We start from the raw sequence: 7,783 nt of genomic DNA, 5'->3' as shown, positions 1-7,783 counted from the left end.
CACTCCAGAGTGGCCACCGAAAAGGATTATCTCTCTCATCATGGGCTCTAGATGCTTGTGAGGTTCACAAATATATTGCGTAATATCATCAGCATACATAGATACCACAAGGCATCTGGCCGTAAAGCCAGTGCCTCGCCCTGTGTGGTGTTGACGTAGCCGAGCAGCTAGTGGTTTCATTGCTATTGCAAATAAGAGAGGAGAAGTCATGGCAGCCTTGGAATCCGTGAAGTAACATGGTTTGCCGTCTGTGTCAACGCATAGTTTGGCTGTGTACAGCAGAGCGTATGATATTTTTAGTTGTTGAAGGATTCATTTTGCTGGTAGGAAATTGCGCCTTGCTGTCTGTGCAGCACACATAGAAGTAGCAAATCGCCATAATTAAATGATTGTTGTGCAGGAAGGTACACCTTCTTGAACAAAAATATTTATGGTGTTTTGCTCTTTCTGTGTGTGCTACACAATGCAGCACCCACAGCAAAAGCAAAAATGAAGAGAAATAAAAGTATTTCTCCACAATGCGCCAATGTAAGGCCTGCTTTTGCATTGCGTTAGTTTATGGCTCTAACTCCGATTTACACATTTTTGTAAATCTGGGGCAGCGACAAAAAGCAATGGGTGCTACGTTTGAACGCCCAAAGCAACACCCATTCCACACCCCTTTCACACAGATATGTGGAATGGGTGCAGTACCACTGGAGCTGTGCTTATGACGAGCTGACCTTGTCATGAATAAGGGTAAATATCGATTTGCAGCACAGGAGAAAAATACCCTGTAGCATTGAAGGTTTTAATATGGTGTAGGGGATGTGGTCTCATGGCTAGAGATGCCGACTTTGGACCTGGGACACCAAGGTTCGAGCCGCGGGTCGACTCCACATCCTGTGATTCTGGGCAACTCACTTAATCTCCCCGTGCCTACCAAAAGGAATAATGAATATGTCCTTGTGTAATGTAACTGGTGCTCATGTAAAATGCTCCATTACCTGCGGGTCGAGCTCACGCTGTATAAATCTGCAAAAAAAAAAAAACGTTGAAAAAAGTGACATGCCGGTGGCTCAATCTCCTTGTACATATACCCTGTGTGTTTATATTCATCCTCATGCCAGAGGACTGCACCCCAAGTATGGGGGTTTTCAAAAGTATTTTTTAAACATCAAAAATAGTATGTATTATTTTAAGGAATGTGTGTCTTTAAATTCAAGAAGGTGCCACAGGTGCACTTAATTTAAAAGTCAGAGCTGGCGGGAGATTAAGACCGGTGTGCAAATGAACGAGACGCCCACTGAAAAGCAATGCCCATATATCCCTTTCTATCACCCACTAGAGAGAGACAGAAGATTAACAAGCCTTGGCCATTAACTTCCACATCACACACAGCAATTAGTGAGACTGATAAATAACATGAACTGCCAAGTACCATGTGATGGAGAAAGATTTTATGGAACTTGTTTACAACTGACTGAAACTAAGCAGATCCCCAAATGCTTTGCTTCAGATGAATGGTATATGAGACAACCATGTAAAACAAACATTTACAAATGGAATAATGTTCACCTTAACCAATCTTTTCCCCAAAACCTAGCCATCGGCAAAGAGGTAACTGTCCTGCTTAGCATACATCGTATGTAATAATGTCACAGTATGTGACATCTATTTTGGACGAGAAAGTGTTGCCAGTTTATATGAGATATTGCATCTTACATATTGCAGAAAAGTAAATCAAAGGTCGAGGAGAAGGGGAAACATACCAAGCCACTGCCTTATATTTGATGCTAAGTTAGTACTTGGGTCTGAGTTTTTACAAAACATCTCAGACCAATCCAGCACTGATCATCTCCCTAGATATATGGGATAAAGTATCCCCTGTCATGCATTATTAGGCTATTGCAAGTCAAATGAGGAGTTATTTAACCTTATAAGGAATGAGACAGTCAGCTGAGTTCCCTCATAAGATCCTGGAACTCCGAGGTGGCTTGCACTATATTTATAATGTATGGCAGGGTCTACTTTATTCCTTATAATTCATGGTCACACCATAACCCTTTCCACAAACCACTTATATTCTTGATGTAGTGCTCTTTCACACGAGATAAGATGTTTGTAAACATGAAGAATAATATTAGAATCTGTAATGCAAAATGAAACGCCCTAAAAAGCAGTTAGGTATTTGCTGCAAAAAGATATTAGAATAAATTTAGTACAAGTAAGATTTAACAAAAATGGTGTAGTTCAGAATGCAAGCGTGGAGATAATAACCATTTTGCAATAAATAGCCCCTTGCTGCTTATCACTGTTCATCTAGAAAAATCGAACAGAAGAAGGAAAGGACAGTTTTTGTTCTAACAGTTCAAAGTTCAATTTTCAATATGCTCCATGACTTGCCTTTCCCCTCAGTGGCAGACTCTCGCAGCAGGTGTAGTGATGTCACTCAAATGTAATAACTTATTACAGTTGAGCGGCTGCAATAAGGAAATTTGAGACAGACTTCTATACAAGTATTGCAGGCTTTCATGTATTATAAGCTCATATAGTCTCTGAGCCCTTCATTATCTTCACTTTGAACAAAACTGTTTCTAATTTTACTGGTCCATTAGCTTAACTTGACACATTTCTATCATCTGGATCATTTGAAGCTCAAGCTTTGATGGTGCGGAGCCTGGCAATAACCACAGATGCAAAAACAAAATGGCAAATCCGCATTACATTCAAACTCTGTACATAAAAAGAATTAGGTGTGGTGAAATCTCAACAACAGAGCGGGAGATTTTCTGAAGTCTGTCAGAAATGTTTGACCGATAATAATTTTAGACATGTACCAAACCTCTGCTCTAAATCAGCCTCATCACTACCACAGAAAGACCTCAGACGGCAACTTTAATTGAATAGTCTGGGTGGTATTTGATATAGCTGGGGCATGCTTTAAAATGTTGAACCTTGAGATTGGCAGAAAATAATACCAAATTTGTGAGTTCAATACTTAGGGCCTGTTGGACCTGCGATGGGCAAGCCCAGCACAAAGGGGGTAGCTTGGCTCAAGTGACAAGGCAAGTGAAGGCTGTAGTGTTAAGCCGGCTCTGACCCAATAATAACTCCTTGTACATCCACACCAAAAAGAAGGACACCACACCACTTCTGTAGAAAAATACGATTCCTTTATATAAAAGTTCTTTGTTGTAAATAGGGTTGACTGGGAAAGCACATATACATTTCTTTTGGTCATACAGTTCTGGTAATAAATAGTATTAATAAATAGAATAACTTCAGGGATGAGCATCACAATAAATATCAGAATAAATATCAGGATAAATATCAGAATAAATATCAGAATAAATATTGGTTCATTTAAATAAACAACCACATGTTTCTTCTGGTATCGCTGCCACCAATTAAATACTTTAGAATCATTACATGTGCAATACGCTTCAAATGGGAAAGATAACTCTTACAGTTTATGCTGTTTTCAATGACCAGGTATACGGCTTCTCTGAGCACAAAATAAGGTTTGGGACTCTTTAATAATCACTCAAGGCGTATGCGCGTATATCTAGAAGGCAAGGAAACACAGTAAATACATCATTTGCACTCGGCGGTCACCGGGATAGGATCTCTGCTTTGCTGGTGAAGTCTATGTGCGCCTACGGGCTTTAGCACCACTTGAGCACAGGCGGCACCAGTTCAAAGTCATTAGACCGACGAACGGGCTGCCGGAGAGGTCACACAACCTTTGCGCACAGTCAAATAAATGCCGGTTCACAGTTCCTTCACAACGCTGCATTCACTATGAGGAAACGGGCCCACCTCACATCGGCTGCATTCAAGATACGATTCAGTCGGGCACAGCACTCCTCTCGTTAGCGACGGGGCTCTCAGGGGCTCCACGGACCTCCCTCCGACTTCCGCATACAGGGGGGTTCCCGCCCACAGCTATAGCTCCCGGGTCACTGGGGAGTGGCAGAGACGCTGGTCCCGCCCAACGAAGGCCGGCCTTTCCCCGCCCCGGCGCACCACCCCACCTTCTATCTGCGCAGGAAGCGCTCTACGCTGGTGGGGCTCGGAGACGTCCGAGCTCCCCTCTAGAGGCACCTGTCGCGAAGGGGGCACAGCTGACGATCGCGGTCGCGGCGAACTTGCTCTCGCCTCGCGACTCGATAAATCGATCACAGTTCACCACCGGGGGGGCGGGGAGGCACACGAATCTGGCCACAGTCTTTTGGGGGCAATGAGGTACTCGCTGGGCAGGCGCTGTAGGCGCTAGATCACTTCTCACGTAGCTGACTGGAACGCCAGTCAGACACAACACCAGCAACCCTTTGCTGCTCTACTGCCTGCGCTACCAGCCACCTCAGGGGTTAACAGGGCAGGTGTCAATCTGGTGTCAAGTCTGGAATCTCTTCTCTAATCTGAACTTCATCATCATCTTCTCAAATGGCCGCCAGGGACTGGGCCTTATATAGCCAGTGCCCTGGGGTACTGGCACGAGCCAGATGGTTCTAGAACCTTCTCTGGCTGTGACAATGACAAGGCACTCTTGAGGGGTATTTAGGACACTCACAGCCACCGTACTGGGGTTCTAGAGCAGCCATTTTGTGTACCTGAGGAAAATAAAGGAATTCCTGTCAGAAATGCGCGCCAACCAAAGGGCGCCAAAACCTCAAAAGGCCAGGGTTCATGAAGGCTCCAATGGGAGTCACCTCACATGAGGAAAAAGGGTGTCCACCATTTTAAGTTCATTTATACAGGTTGACAACCCCAGTTTGTAATGCCACAGGTTTGGGCCAGGCGCCTTGTAAATAGGTGCCACAAACCTTGTGAGCAACTGGGCATCAAGGAACATCTAACCCCATGAGACAACACATAAAAAGTCCTGGTAGACAAATAAAAAGCGACAAATTTTGGGAGGTACAGGGGAACAAAAGAAATCATAGTGGTGAGGGGACTCTCAGAAGCAGACGGGTCTAACACGCGTCCCCCCCAGCTGAAAGTGGGGAGAGCTACCCAACCCCTTGGGAGTCCTCAACACTAAGGCGGAAATACCTGGAGAGACCGTCTGCATTGGCGTGGTCAACTCCGGGCCGGTGTTCCACCCGAAAGTCCATTCCCTGTAGGGAGATAGACCACCTCAACAGTTTGGGATTTTCCCCCTTCATTTGCATGAGCCAACGAAGGGGTCGGTGGTCTGTCTGAACAAGGAAGTGTGAACCAAACAAATATGGTCGCAGCTTCTTCAGTGCCCAGACCACCGCAAAGGCTTCCCGCTCGATGGTACTCCACCTCTGTTCCCGGGGAAGCAGTCTCCGTGACAGAAAGACCACGGGTTGATCCAGACCCTCTTCATTGAGTTGCGATAGCACCGCCCCAATGCCAATGTCGGATGCATCTGTCTGGACAATGAACTCTTTTGAAAAATCTGGAGCCTTCAGGACTGGAGCTTTACACAATGCTTGTTTCAGAGTGTCGAAGGCTCGCTGGCAAGCCTCCGTCCAAATGACTCTCCTGGGTTGCTTTTTGGCCGTGAGTTCTGTAAGGGGTGCCACGATAGTGCCATATCCCTTCACGAATTGTCTGTAGTAACCTGTGAGGCCCAGGAAGGCTCGGACCTCAGTCTGGGTCTTGGGGGGTTTCCAGGCCATGATTGCCTCAATCTTCGCCTGAAGGGGCTGCACCGTTCCCTGGCCCACCAAGTGTCCTAAGTACACTACCGACCCCTGTCCAATCTGACATTTGCTGGCCTTGATCGTCAAGCCAGCCCATTCCAGGGCCTGGAGAACGGCTTGCAAGTGCTGCAAGTGATCCTCCCAGCTGCTACTGAAGACAGCTATGTCATCCAAGTAAGCAGCAGAGAATGACTCCATCCCGATGAGGATTGTGTTCACCAGCCGCTGAAAAGTGGCAGGAGCGTTCTTGAGCCCAAAGGGCATGACGCAAACCTGGTAGTGTCCATCAGGTGTGGAGAAGGCTGACCTTTCCTTGGCTCCATTAGACATGGGAATCTGCCAGTACCCTGCAGTGAGGTCAATGGTACTGAGATATTGGGCAGCTCCCAACCGGTCAATCAATTCATCCGCCCGAGGGATCGGATGAGCATCCGTTTTGGTTACCGAATTAAGTCCTCGGTAGTCCACACAGAATCTCAATTCTGGTGTGGTGCCAGGTGGGGCAGCTTTAGGAACTAACACCACCGGGCTAGACCAAGGGCTACTTGAAGGTTCGATGACTCCTAGCTCCAGCATCTTAGCTACTTCGCTTTGGATACTGGCCTTCACCTTGTCAGACAGCCGGTAAGACTTTGACTTTACAGGTGGGCTGTCCCCTGTGTCCACGTCATGGGTACACAGATGGGTCTTACCCGGGACAAGGGAGAACAGAGGAGCGAATGACCCCAAGACCTGGCGACATTCCTCCTGCTGTTCAGGAGTCAGGGTTGGCGAGAGTTTCACTCCCTCCACTGACCCATCCTTTTCTTGAGACGCAAAAAGGTCGGGGAGAGGCTCCGTGTCCTCTTCCTCCGATCCGTCAGTCACCATAACCAACATGACTTCGGGCCTCTCGTAGTGGGGCTTGAGGCGATTGGCATGTAACACCCGATGCGGATGCCGATGGGTCTTTACTTCCACCAGATAGGTAGACTTGCCCTTCTTCTCCAATACCTCATAGGGGCCTGTCCAACGGTCCTGGAGGGCACTCAGCTCTCCAGGCCCCATCACCCACACCTTCTGGCCAGGCTCCAACTCCACTGGGTGAGCGTTGTGGTCATACCACGCTTTCATGACCGCCTGACTGGCTTCCAAGTTGTCAGAAGCTTGCTTCCACAACTTAGCCATTTGGCTTCGGAAGGCCAGCATGTAGCTCACCACATCCTGGGGAACTTTTCGGGGAGATTTTTCCCAGGAGTCCCTCACCAGGCTGAGAGGTCCACGTACAGGGTGCCCGTACAAAAGCTCGAAGGGGCTGAAGCCCACTCCCTTTTGCGGCACTTCCCTGTAGGAAAAGAGCAAACAGGGTAGGAGGACGTCCCATTTCCTCCACAGGCTTTCGGGTAGACTTCTGATCATACCCTTCAAGGTTTGGTTGAACCTTTCCACAAGACCATTGGTCTGTGGGTGATAAGGAGTGGTGAACCTGTAAGTCACTCCACACTCCTTCCACATGGCCCGCATATATGCTGACAGGAAGTTGGTCCCCCTGTCAGACACAACTTCCTTGGGGAATCCCACTCGGGTAAAGATCCCCATCAGGGCCTTGGCCACTACTGGTGCAGTAATGGTTCTCAGAGGAATTGCCTCTGGATACCTTGTGGCGTGATCCACCAGGACCAGGATAAACCTGTGACCGGATGATGTAGGTGGATCTAGGGGCCCAGCAATGTCGATTCCCACCCTTTCAAAGGGGGTGCCAACGACGGGAAGTGGTTCCAGGGGAGCCTTCAGCTTCGTCCCTGTTTTCCCACTGGCTTGGCATGACACGCATGACCGACAGTATGTGTCGGACGCCACCCTCATTCGAGGCCAATAACAGTGGGGGACAAGCCGGGCAAAGGTCTTGTCCTGACCCAAGTGTCCTGCCAAGGGAATCTCATGAGCCAACTCTAATAGGAAGGCTCGGTAACACTGTGGGACTACCAGGGCCCGTGACAATCCGTGCACTGGCGCCCTGGGTTCACTGTAGAGGAGACCATCCTCCCAGTAAACACGATAGTTCCCAGACTCGTTACCTGCTGCCTGGGCTTCAGCCTGTTGCCTCAGACCCTCGAGGGTGGGACATTCCCTTTGTCCCTTGCTCA

The sequence above is a fragment of the Lissotriton helveticus genome, chromosome 10 (assembly GCF_964261635.1).
Source record: "Lissotriton helveticus chromosome 10, aLisHel1.1, whole genome shotgun sequence".
In the NCBI taxonomy this organism is placed as follows: Eukaryota; Metazoa; Chordata; class Amphibia; order Caudata; family Salamandridae; genus Lissotriton; species Lissotriton helveticus.
This window is presented reverse-complemented; position numbering follows the sequence as displayed.